Source organism: Apium graveolens, chromosome 11, assembly GCF_009905375.1.
Source record: "Apium graveolens cultivar Ventura chromosome 11, ASM990537v1, whole genome shotgun sequence".
Lineage (NCBI taxonomy): Eukaryota > Viridiplantae > Streptophyta > Magnoliopsida > Apiales > Apiaceae > Apium > Apium graveolens.
In genome coordinates, this window is record NC_133657.1 from 138173774 (window position 1) to 138187971 (window position 14198).

Below are 14198 nucleotides of genomic sequence, written 5' to 3' on the forward strand. Positions count from 1 at the left end.
GATGCATCAGTTGTGGCAGGCCAAAATTTCTTTTCAGTTGGAATGGTTCTGAGAAATCATCTAGGTCAATACATTGAAGTTAGAACTATGAAGTTTGCTGGTGCTGTATCAGTTTTGGAAGCAGAGTTAACAGGAATCTGGGAGGCTATCTTGTGGTCTCATGAGCTGTCGAGTGGTTCTGTTATAATTGAGAGTGATTCACTAATGAAGGCCAGAATAATGTGTTGGAAATTGGGGACATAGTGCAGTAGTGTCAGGATGCTTTAAGAAGTAATGCTAGAATCTTTGTTTGGCATATTAAAAAGCAGGCGAATAAGGTAACTCATAACTTTGCTAGGTTTCCTTGTGCGCTTAATTGTTTTAGTGTAATCTCGTCTGCTCCATCATGTTTGTTGAAGATATTATTGTTAGATAGTTTGATTGTTTAATGAATTATCTTTTCTCAAAAAAAAAAGATCGGTCTTGCTACAAAGCCAAATAAATAAGGCCCGTCAATTAGTATTGCGTTAATAAAATCCTAGGTCGAAATTAATGCTCCCTCTATAGACGTGAATCTAATTAAATTGAAAATTATCTAATAAAATGTCTACGGTTAAAAAATGGTATTTATCATATTTACTGTATGAAGTTAGTCCCAATTAAGATCAAATAAGCCTATTATTATAAAGTATATGGCCTGTTTGGCAGCGCACTTATAAGTCACTTATGGCTTATAAGCCCGTAACAGCTTATCAACGAGTGTTTGTCGACCCAACTTATAAGTTGAATTTACAACTTATAAGCTGATAAGTTGAATGTTAGTAACGACGTACTTTTTCTCAACTTATTTTGATTTTTGGCTGATTTGTTAACCTCAGTTTTAAAATATATATTTTTAAATGTTAATCTAACTTAAAATTTAAGAATTTAGATAATTATATTTAATAATTATTTATTTTAGCTCATTTAAGAATTTTTTATTTTGACTTATAAGTAAAATTATCCAAATATTTATTTAACTTATAAGTATTTTTTTCTTATCACTTATAATTCACTTATTCATTTTAAGTCGTAAGTTACTTATTTTCAGATTTCCCAAACGGGCACAGATCATGCTTCTTATTTCATCAAACCCCATATAAGGCCAATGGAACTTGGATTTATTTCCGTAATAAAAAAGAACTTGAAATTATCAATTATTCTGTGGTTAATTATTAAGTTAATTATACATCTGATTATATAAGTTAATTTGAGTCTATTACTCTAAAATGTGGCTTCCAAGCCATCAAAACCTACTGAGGCTCTGATACGGGTGATGACCAAAAATACCTTTTTTTAGAAGTTATAACAAGAATACCACTTTTTGGAGTTTATGGCCAAAAATACCCTTCTAATACGCATTTTAGAAATGGGTAAATCTATTACGTATCTGAAAAATGGGTATTACATAAAAAAAATTAAAAAAAATTAAAAAAATAAAAAAAGAGCAGAACATGTGATACGCATGTCACAAATGCGTATCACCAGAATCAAATGGGTGATACGCATTTTGTGAATGCGTATCTCATTTTTATTTTATTTTTTATTTTTTTTTCAACTTTTTTTAATACGAATTACCCATTTTTAAAATGCGTATTAGTAATACCCAACTAAAAAATGCGTATTAGACGGGTATTTTTGGCCAAAATTTTAAAAAGAGGTATTTTTATCACAAATTCTAAAAAAAGTGGTATTTTTGTCATTTTTTCCTCTGATTCATGCAATAAAGGACCCCAAAGCCCATTAAAAAAAGAAGATATGCCTACCAATTCTTCCCGTTCATAATACGATTTAGACTCTCATTTTTAGATTACGTTTTGATTTGATTTTTAAATATACCAAAGTATTTAGGCATATAGTATGGAAACAGAATTAAGTCTCATATTAAAACTCGAAACTGTCAATTCTAATATTAAAAATATCCTAATTTTTTATTCATAATGTTATACTGCCGTTTTACTTAAAAAGAAGTTATATATAAATATTATTTAACAAAAATCTAGGCCATGAGATAAGAAATAGATCAATGATAAATCTTGTAGTTTGACAGTGGGTTGGATAGAAATCATATTGAAAGAAATCCACAATTTGATTTTGGTGGGGATATAATCAAAAATCGGATCGGTAATGTGATTTAACATGAAAAGTCATCTATCCCTAGGGTTTATACATGTAATTTCTAAAATCATTTTACAGAGATTAAATACGTAACATATACAAAAAACAAAAAAAAACATTCAACATGTTACTGGTCAGCTTTTTATTGTGGCTTATTATCTGGCTCTCGGTAGGCGACGCTACTGCAGCCATGCCTTGCACTTTCACTGGTTTTTTTTCTTAGCCGCCAGATTTACTGCACGCAAAATCATGTAAATATGAGAAAATTTATGTAAATATCGTAAATTTTCCAAAGTTCATAGATGAGAGTGGTTAAAAAAGAATGAATATGAATGTATCAATAAACATAAATGGATTTGAATAAGTACTGTAGTGTTATTACCTTTATCCTCTACCTTTGAACAGTCTTCATCGCATTTCTGTTCACAAAAGGAGCGCTTATTATCCTTGAGGCACTCTTTATCGCATTCCTCAAGGCACTGAGTTAACTCTTTCTGTTTATGCGCCAGACCACCCTCAGCAACATGGATTGCTGCCACCAGAACAAGGCATACCAGAAACCCTGCAACAACCTTCCCAGATGCCATTCTTCTTAAGTTTCCCGTCTATTCGATATTCTTTACCTTTCTCTATTTTGCTAATTAGTAGTCGATATGTTCGTGCATTCGTCTTTAATATTTTGGAGATTTTTCAAAGAGCCTGTCTAGATGGTTTTGAAAGAGGAAAGGGTTATTAATGGTTATCGGGATCATTTGGTGATGGACGAAATAGCTTAAACTATGGAAATGCAAGTGGTCTAAATTTGTTTGTGTCAACTAAGTGTCTTAATCTCCTATGATCCAGGGGTGCTAACAACATTATAGGCCAGCAAAACATAACTACTAATATATAGGAAAAGAGTGGACCAGGTCTTTCTCTAGTTTTTTTTGGTAATTGGTCTTTTCTAGTTGTATTGTCACCATTAGGCTATTTGAAACTTGTAAGACTGTTAGAAAAGTACGAGCCCTGCAGAATCCAATTTTTCAAAGCAAATTAATCTAGAAAAGTACTAGCTCAACAATATCTAAAATCAAGGTAAAGCCAAGTTTGCAAATGTGTGCCTATAGTCTTCCACTTTGTGCCCTCCTTTCAAAACCTTGTAAGGCTCAATGCCTACAGGACCAGTAGCCATATGGTGGAGGTTGCAATGGCAGGGATCCTCTAGCAACAAATTTAGCTTTCAGCTTATCAACTTCAGGAATGCTAATTTCTTGCCCTCAGGTTGGCCAGTGCAGCCATCATATCCACGTAATAGTTTGTATTATCTTCCTGAAAATGTCAAAATGAAATTGTTACGCAAATTTACCAACTCATTCTCAGACACATCTTGCTAAAGTCAAATGTTAACTTATAAAGTTTTATCGATACTAATATACCCTCTGCATTGCAAACTAAACTATGATAAATATGACAAATAGCTTTAAACTATAACACACTCCCATACATAAAAGAGAGACCTTACAAATTGCATTGGTTTAATCTTAAACCTAGATGACAAACTCTTCATTGCTCTAGCTTCATGATCTGTTCAGCAAGTATAAGATAAATTGCTACAATAGGTTTAAAGGAGACATTAAAATCAACCATCTCATCTTCTTTTCATTAAACAACAACAATGTATAGCCTGTCAAAATAAACAAAAAACCAGAGCAAGCTGAAATATAATTCTTCTGGAAAAGTTTCAGAAATTTTTTCTGTACGACATAGTAAACAGATTCTAAAGCAACAGGATTCATAATCATAATGCCAGAACATGAACAGAAACCTTCAAATGATAGATACTAAAGCTCAAAACTATCAGAAGTATAATAAGTATACATTCATACTGTCAGATTTGAACACCTAGTTGCGCAACAAATCCCAAAACTCCCATATAATGAAAGATCCAGGAAAAAAAGCATACCTATGTCATCACCGAGAGCTTAACATGCCTGAAACAAGCACATTCGAAGCAAACAGACACCTCCGTGGTTATTATGGACGCCTGAATACTCTCAAAAAGACTAGTCAACAAGTCGCTTGACTAACCGGGTATAGTTAACAAAGTGTTCATTGTACAACTTACTAGTTACTAGTTTTAATATATAATATAACTAAACATGTCAATCCCTTATTTTAAATCGAAACTAATAGAAGATTAAGCTTAAATAAGCATTGTTAGTACATAATAATATGCATATTTCAAATATCAAACACGTGCAAGAAAATAAATACCCAAGTATGGTAAATATGAGGCAAAGTTATCCATTTTAATATCATTTTCATTTTCATTTTCATATCTTTCTTACGTGCTGTCATAGGTATGGCACACCACAATCTCCCCAAATCGGATGTCGACCAGATTACCTTCACAACAACTAGACGACGACAAGTGAGGCTCGACTAATCACTAGTTCGTTGACTCGTCGTTTTCATGATAAAAAATGACCGGTTACTTATTAGTAATAATTAAATTGTGAGGTTTTTTTAAAAAGACGTTTTTTAAGTTTTATTTTGTAAAAAAATATATTTTTAAAAAAATTTTATTTGGAAAAATATGATTTTCCAAAAAACAATTTTACGACCTGATTCAACCTCAACTGCAACCGATATAAACTCAAATGCAAAAAAAAAAATTCAGTCATTTTTCAGAAAACGTAAAAAAAGTTGCATATTAGTTGTTTTTGGCTGTAAAACGTATTTTTGCAAAAAATTCAAAATATAGAAAAATCACAAACAAATTTTTAAAAAAATAGTATTTTTGATAAATCATTTATATTTTTAAATAAATGAACGAAAACTGTTAAATCAACACTTTCAATATTTCGGCTATAATACAAATAGTACATATAAGTAGTATAGGTTGTGATACTATCGTTACATTATAAAACACATATACGAGAATCGTTAGATTCAGTATAATTGTTATTTTGGAATTTAATATTTTAACCATCTATAATTTGTATAAGTCAATAATGTAATATAAATACTCCCTCCGTCTTGCTAGGTTGTTAACGTTTGAGATGGAGGGTTCGACACGTATTTTAAAGCTCTTATCTAGTATAGTTTCCATAACTTATTTTTAAGATTTATTTTTCTGAATAAAAATTTAAACATTTAAGTTTTATTCCGACGATTTTTCTTTTTAAAATAATACATGTAACTATACTAGATAAGGGTCTTAAAGTGCGTGTCGATCACTATATTTGAAATATTAAGAATTCATTGGTACAGAAGGAGTAATATTTATGTCAATAATTTCAATCATACATAATTATTATAATATATAATTTATACAGTTGAAACTCGATAAAATAATAATCAATAAAATAATAACCTCGCTAAAATAATATTTTTCTCCGGTTCCAACATAATGGACACAATATATATTTACTCCCGATAAAGTAATCAACTCGCTTAAGTAATATTTTTTCTTGGTTTCAACCATATTACTTTAAAGCAGTGTTTTAAAAATCGGCCGATTAACCGATTAATCGGAGTTCGGACGGGTCCCGTCTCGAATAATCGTTAATCGGGTCAAAGTACGGTTTCTTAGAAAATCGGTCAAAAGTCGGGCAGTTCGGGAAATACCGGTCGAATTGGGTCAAAAATCGGTCGAATCAGTCAAAGTTTGAAATTATTAAAAAAAATTTATTTTAAAAAAATTAGTTTTTTGAAAATAATAATTAACATTTAACATTTAATAATTAATATTAATATATTGACTATTTTACATACATAGATGACCGTATATTCCTTATATTCCTAAATTCTCTACACAAATCCCTAATTGAATTACTTCCAAATCTCAACCCTCAACTCGATTGCTTGATCGATTAACAATCTCAAGGTATTCTAAAATTATTTAACAATGATTGCATTTTTCATATTTGTATTATTTTATCTTACCCTCACTCGATTTATTTTAAATCTTAAGATTTGAACTAGTAGGTAGTAACTTTCTGAATAGCAAGTAGTGAGTAGTCAGTAGTAATTAATTAGTATAAACCACTTAACTATCAATTATGTACTAGTGATGGTGAGTTTTCTTTGTAAGTTTTACCATTTAAACATCAATATTTTTATGAAAGGTTAGTGACATTTAAATAGAATTATTTATTAAATAAATTACTTCCGATTAATGCTCCGATTAATCAATCCAATTAATCACCGATTATCCGATTAATCACTAAAAGGTCCCTTCACCGAACCATCCCGATTTCCGCTTTTTAGAACACTGCTTTAAAGAGGTTTAACTGTATAACCAATTAATATATAATTAAATTACGAATTATAATTAGTCCGTGTATCGCACAAGTTATAGGTCGGTATATAATAAGAAGTGTAACGAACTTCTTATTCACGAACTTCTTATTCAAAACTAAACAATTCCCTATCAGCTTGTTGTATTTTGACACAATTAGTTCACGTGAAAATGTTGTTTCACGAAAAAAAAAGGCTTAAACTTACATGTATTCGGAAAGCACAGTTTTATTATTAGGGTTAAAAGAGGAGGAGAGTTTTGGGGTGCGTTAATTAGGGGTGCGGGTATTTTACTTGTTAGACGAAGCAGTTAAAGGAGCAAGAGATCTAACCAAGATGTTTGGTCATGGTCATGGAACGAAGATGCTTGGTTTCTTCATCCTCTCCGTTCCTTTGTTTTTACCACTATTACAAAAACTACTACTCGATACTCAACCAAAACATAACCCTGATGAAACGGAAAAGAAGGAACATGCAAAACAAGAAGAAGTTGATATCAACAAGTCGTGGTCAGAACTTGATCCCAATCTATTGGGTGAAATCCTGAACAGGCTCTGTCTCGCCGACCAGCTTCGTTTTCAAGTTGTTTGCAAAAACTGGCTGCACGCTCATCCCATTACTGCTGTAAGAAAGCCATTATTCTGGTATCTAACTTTTGGTTATAGTCTGTTTGAATTACAACTGCATGACCCGTCATCTGCGGACCCAGCTTCAGTTCAACATATATCATTAACTAAATTAGGTTTTCAATCTCCTCCTTATAAAAATATTGTAACAACACTTCTCAGCCACAATTGGTTATTCATTTTTACCTGGAAAAGAAGATTGTTTTTTTGGAGACGTAGATACAACTTACTGTTCTCGCCTTTCACTAAAAAAATCATCATCCTCCCTGAATTTGACTACCCATGCCCTTTTAAATACTTCATATTCACTTCTTCCACCCAACCGGATTCACCAGATTCTGCCTTCTTTCTTTTAGACACTTGCAATGCTCGTAAAATTACCATTATATCGTATCGCAATGGTGATAAAGAATGGACTGCTAAAGAATTCAATATTGGACGCACTCATTTTTAGCCCTGCATTTGTCATCCTGTTTACCTAGGGGGAATTCTGTACATTGTCACTCCTTATGGACAAGTAGCTTCCTATAATATTGCGGACGGGGAATTCAAGTTTGAAAGTTTGTTTGTACACCAGCTTTTTCGTCTAAATATCCGTTCCAAGAGGAGATTCAGAGCGTTCGAGTTGAATGGAGAGCTGATTATGATATATTTTGTCCTATATGAGAAGAAAGATATTACATCACCCGGAAAACCATGTATAAACAGATTTAGTTGATTATATAAGGCTTGGTAGCGATAATTAATAAAGATGGTATGACAAAAAATGGAGTATTATCCAACAAGATATATCAATTTTCCAATGACGGGTGCCTTATTTACTCCATAGAGGCGGATGGTGAATTAACTGAATTTAAGTCTATAAATTCAAACTCGAGAGAGGAGGGCGGCAGTGATTTACCCGAGTACAAGTATAAAGGTGGCACCGCATATGCTGGTACAACTAAGGAACTTTACTGGTTAGAACCTCCTCATGTTTACTCCTCAAACATTAAAGGTAGACTACTGACTAATATTATATATGTATTAACTTAACTTTTGTTTATCTTACGTGATTAAGTGAAGTTATATCTGTCTTGTTGTTGTTCATCCTTGTTTATATACTTGAGGCTAATTTGATGATCATGCAAGTTTACATGACATTTTGTTTAACTCATTTGATTATATGTATTTTGTCTATTTATTTATGTCACGTTCGTATAATCACTGGAACAATAAACTTGATGTGTTCTGTTTCTGCATATGGCATGCATTAGTACAAACCAGCTTCACATGTTTTCCTGTCGAAATTGCAGCAATGCAAGGCTTAACGTTTTCATTTATTACATAGCTAGTAGATATATTAAAAATCATTTTCAGGTTCTTGAGCTGTAGACACTAAAAGACCTATGATTAATTTTGTTCAATCAGTAAAGTTTCTTAGTTGAACATAAAGACTTGAGGATCCATCTGGCCAGGAGGCCTTCCGATACCTGAACGAGTATCCTGGTCATGATTCATCAAGATAAAATGGCAAACTATAGAGAATATATGATTTCAAGCTGAGTGATTCTCAACCGAGGAAACTCTATGTTCCCTGCACGAAATTAATGAATTACAGTTTTTAGCCTGGTGGATCCAGAGATATTGAAAATAAAATAAAATAAAATTATGATCATTCCCACTTTTGAGCCTTATTGGTCCAAATGAATTAAGGAATTTGTTATATTGCTGCCTAAACTGAATCTGATATAAAAAAATCCAAAGGTCTTCATCCAGAATTATAAATTTATTTCATGTAGATAACAGAATATCATCTCCAGAATGTATTGCAGGTTTTACAAAAACAAATACACCAAGTGAAAATATTTCACCTTGAGTTAAACACTAGGAATCATAGAAAAATGTTCCCCTCGGGAACGTATTTGAACCTTTATGTAAATATAGAGTTCAACCTTACACTTAATATTGTCAAATTCCTCACTAGAAGACTTATGATTGATTTTGTTCTTGATCTCACCGACTGCAGATATCTTGTTATTTGGTTTTCCGAACATCAATTAACATATTCAGTCTAATTCATTGTGCAACTTTCTTTCTTACTTTGAGAGACTGAAATGAAATCTATCATACTTATTGTATTGGTCAGCAGGCAGCCAAACACATCATATTTGGACTGACTACTTTGTGTTCTGGATAATTAGGTTGCTACGGTGCTTCAAGGTGATGGAATGACTACAACTGATGATCCTCCTGTTGTATTTGGCTGTCTGATCAAGGAAAAATGAAAAGGTTTGACCATTTAAAACTCAGGACTTGTTATCATACAAGATGTAACTAAGTAGCTGACTGTAGCAATCATTTTCATGCCAATCAACGGGGACCAAATTTCTTTTGCAACAACGATAAACCAACATGTCAATTTTATGACAGATGGAAGTGTTGACGGAGGAATTTGGGAACAACAAAACTTGAGGTTAGTAGCCGGAAACAAGATATGTGATGGCGGTTCTTTATCGGAAACGTGAGCAGTAGTCGGTGGATCCGATGAACAGTATTCGTCGGAAAAGATGAACAGTATTTGGTGGTGGTGATTATTGGGGGCTGAGATTGCTTAGGGTTAGTGGTGGCTCCTTTGCGCTCTCGCTTCTGACCCTTACAATGTGCCTACGTACCCCTATTTATAGGGGATCAAGCCCACGTAGTTCTTGGGGAACAAGAAACCTAATGGGCTTAGATTTCTTATCCCGAGGCCCAATAGGAAACCTACTGGAAACCGTCTTCTACTAGCTTTAGGAATGTCCGCCGATGAGGCCCAACCACAAAGGCCCAAGGCTCGTCCGCGGCTTCGAGATTTCACGGATAAGGCATCTCCCTGGCCAAGGATAACCCTCCGCTACCAGCTGTTTCTCTAGTCCGTGAACGCAGGTATAGCCGTGATTCACCCCAAATGTTGGACGCATCCTTGTCCCCCGATAAGGAGCCCCTACCAGATTGCAGGACAAGTGATCCCAAGCTTTTGGGTGCAAAGTGCAGGATACTCCGAAATCTCCCAACGAGGACACCCGTTGATTATAGAGACAGAGCTCCCAAAGCACACACCAGATTTTACCCCACATCCCCAATGAGGACACCCATTGACTACAGGAGGAGGCCTTCAGTCCAGGCATACCCCTGGAGGTCTCTGACCACGGACACCGCCTTTCCTGTAGATATGCTACAGGATGGAGTTCCTCAATAGAGTACCTGCATCAAGTAGGTTAGTAATAATAATCTCCATCTTCCTTGAGCCTTTTAGAGAATCCACCTAATCAGCACATAAAAGCTATGCTTATGTCCAAGTAGAAATTCAAGGCGCGCCCTAACATCTCTGTATGTTGGCGCCGCCCTGTATCACCAGCTTTTGGTTTCTCATACCATTTTACATCATAAGGCGCGCCCTAAACTATTCATCTTTGGGGCTGACTTTAATTCTGCCCAAGCCACAGTATGGACATGTCGAAGTAATCATGTTCAAATGATCCACCCAAGGAGCCTTCCTTACCTAGGGCGCGCCCTAAGGCTCACTATAGGTCAGACTCCAATCAAGCCACTCATCTATCTTTTTTCAATGATTAGACGCGCCTCGTCATGTTCAAGGGCGCGCCTTTAAGGCAAAACGGTCATGGGCCACTCAACTGTTTAACCAATGCAGCGCGTTCTTAGGGCGTGCCATCTGTTTATGGAAAGTTAATCTTATCTTTTCCTAGTTTTTAGGCGTTTCTTCTTCAATTTTACCTACTTTATCAATCTTAATCTGAATATTGTTTATACCGACATTTGGGCATAACAACTACCCCCCAAATTCTATATGTCATTTGAGAATGGGATTGAAATTTCTCTTTATCTTTAACAAAATCTGTATAAACAATTCCCTAGTACTACTTACTGGGGCGCGCCCTCAACAGGGCTTGATCTATTCAGAGTTCCCATTTTCGCGCATCCCCAATATCACACTTATGAGGCGCGCCTTAAAAAGGGTGTGCATTCCTAAAGTTTCGGATTTTGCATTCAGGATTACTGAGTTAATTTATACGAGGCGCGTCTTCAAGAGGGCGCGTCCTTCAATTTGAATTATTTTTAAAACGGTTCCCCTGTTTATTCGGAAATCGTGCCTGACGTGATTGGTGTGATTTATTTTAACAGCTGTCAATTTCACCTATAAATACAAGTCACCGTCAGTCATTTTCATTTTTACTTCACTTTCCCCCTCCTTTTTATTTTCTCTTTCTTCACCAAAGACTTCAACTCCGGCGACGAACTCTTGCTTAGAATCGGCCTTCTCCGTCACCGTATCCTCGATTTCTTCTAGTCAACGTCTTCTCCATTTGAAAAGGTATGTAAATCTTCTTTCTTCTCGGGATTTCATCACACAAATAATACTGCATGCTACATTATCTCTTCAACTTCCTTTCTTGATGATAAACACAAAACGATGTATGTATCTGTGTATGTATATCTTATACTTTCAAATTTTGTTGCTCTAGATCTGAAATCATGGGGTCTAGCTTTTAATTTTATGTTTCTAGGAATCCCAACCGTTTTATCCTCAAAATTAAAAATATACGTCCCATGATAAGGCGCGCCTCTTTATCGATACGAGGCGCGTTCCTTTCACTTTAAGCCACGCCAATGTCACCCAATCTTCCAGTCTTTTATAGATTTTAGGACAGAATAGGGCGCGCCTTCATAGTGTATGACTCACCTCACCCTTCCTTTAAGTCTATCCCTACCTTTTCTGTTTCCTTCATATTTTTGTATCTCGTTCTTTCGTATTGGGCGCGCCCTCAACATTTTTGGTTTTCTTGGCAGCTGGAAGACGAGGGCGCGTCTTCTCCTTTTCACCCCTTCAAGGATTTCCTTACCAACTTGGGAATCTATTCTCCTCCCAACGCTTACTTGGACCCCCAGCTTCCAAACGCTCACCATACTCCCGAATTCCTGAACCGGGTGGTGCGCCTTCTTCAAGACTCCAAAAAGGGTTCCTTAATGGCAGATTTTTCAGATAGCTCGTCCACGGACAACATTCCCTTATCTCGTAGACACGGAAAACAAAAATTAGTCCAAAAAGAGAGGTCTCCAGCCCCGACTAGTACAGAGCTAGACGATGATGATTGGTTTGAGAGCTTAAATGTCGACAGGTATAGGGGTGTTGAAAGGGGGGTTAATGTAGACGCTGGGCCTTCCAAGGTTTTTTACAAGGCTGTTTCCCCAAGTCTATCTCCTCAGCGACCAAAGGGCGCGCCTACCTCTCCTACTCACGAGGGCGCGCCTGAAGCAAATGTATCACCACAACAAAACTTGAGGTTAGTAGCCAGAAACAAGATCTGTGATGGCGGTTCTTTATCGGAAACGTGAGCAGTAGTCGGTGGATCCGATGAACAGTATTCATCGGAAAAGATGAACAGTATTTGGTGGTGGTGATTATTGGGGGCTGAGATTGCTTAGGGTTAGTGGTGGCTCCTTTGCGCTCTCGCTTCTGACCCCTTATAATGTGCCTACGTACCCCTATTTATAGGGGATCAAGCCCACGTAGTTCTTGGGGAACAAGAAACCTAATGGGCTTAGATTTCTTATCCCGAGGCCCAATAGGAAACCTACTGGAAACCGTCTTCTACTAGCTTTAGGAATGTCCGCCGATGAGGCCCAACCACAAAGGCCCAAGACTCGTCCGCGGCTTCGAGACATCACGGATAAGGCATCTCCCTGGCCAAGGATAACCCTCCGCTACCAGCTGTTTCTCTAGTCCGTGGACGCAGGTATAGCCGTGGTTCACCCCAAATGTTGGACGCATCCTTGTCCCCCGATAAGGAGCCCCTACCAGATTGCAGGACAAGTGATCCCAAGCTTTTGGGTGCAAAGTGCAGGATACTCCGAAGTCTCCCAACGAGGACACCCGTTGACTACAGAGACAGAGCTCCCAAAGCACACACCAGATTTTACCCCACATCCCCAATGAGGACACCCATTGACTACAGGAGGAGGCCTTCAGTCCAGGCATACCCCTGGAGGTCTCTGACCACGGACACCGCCTTTCCTGTAGATATGCTACAGGAAGGAGTTCCTCAATAGAGTACCTGCATCAAGTAGGTTAGTAATAATAATCTTCATCTTCCTTGAGCCTTCTAGAGAATCCACCTAATCAGCACATAAAAGCTATGCTTATGTCCAAGTAGAAATTCAAGGCGCGCCCTAACATCTCTGTATGTTGGCGCCGCCCTGTATCACCAGCTTTTGGTTTCTCATACCATTTTACATCATAAGGCGCGCCCTAAACTATTCATCTTTGGGGCTGACTTTAATTCTGCCCAAGCCACAGTATGGACATGTCGAAGTAATCATGTCCAAATGATCCACCCAAGGAGCCTTCCTTACCTAGGGCGCGCCCTAAGGCTCACTATAGGTCAGACTCCAATCAAGCCACTCATCTATCTTTTTTCAACGATTAGACGCGCCTTGTCTTGTTCAAGGGCGCGCCTTTAAGGCAAAACGGTCATGGGCCACTCAACTGTTTAACCAATGCAGCGCGTTCTTAGGGCGTGCCATCTGTTTATGGAAAGTTAATCTTATCTTTTCCTAGTTTTTAGGCGTTTCTTCTTCAATTTTACCTACTTTATCAATCTTAATCTGAATATTGTTTATACCAACATTTGGGCATAACAACTACCCCCCAAATTCTATATGTCATTTGAGAATGGGATTGGAATTTCTCTTTATCTTTAACAAAATTTGTATAAACAATTCCCTAGTACTACTTACTGGGGCGCGCCCTCAACAGGGCTTGATCTGTTCAGAGTTCCCATTTTCGCGCATCCCCAATATCACACTTATGAGGCGCGCCTTAAAAAGGGTGTGCATTCCTAAAGTTTCGGATTTTGCATTCAGGATTACTGAGTTAATTTATACGAGGCGCGTCTTCAAGAGGGCGCGTCCTTCAATTTGAATTATTTTTAAAACGGTTCCCCTGTTTATTCGGAAATCGTGCCTGACGTGATTGGTGTGATTTATTTTAACAGCTGTCAATTTCACCTATAAATACAAGTCACCGTCAGTCATTTTCATTTTTACTTCACTTTCCCCCTCCTTTTCATTTTCTCTTTCTTCACCAAAGACTTCAACTCCGGCGACGAACTCTTG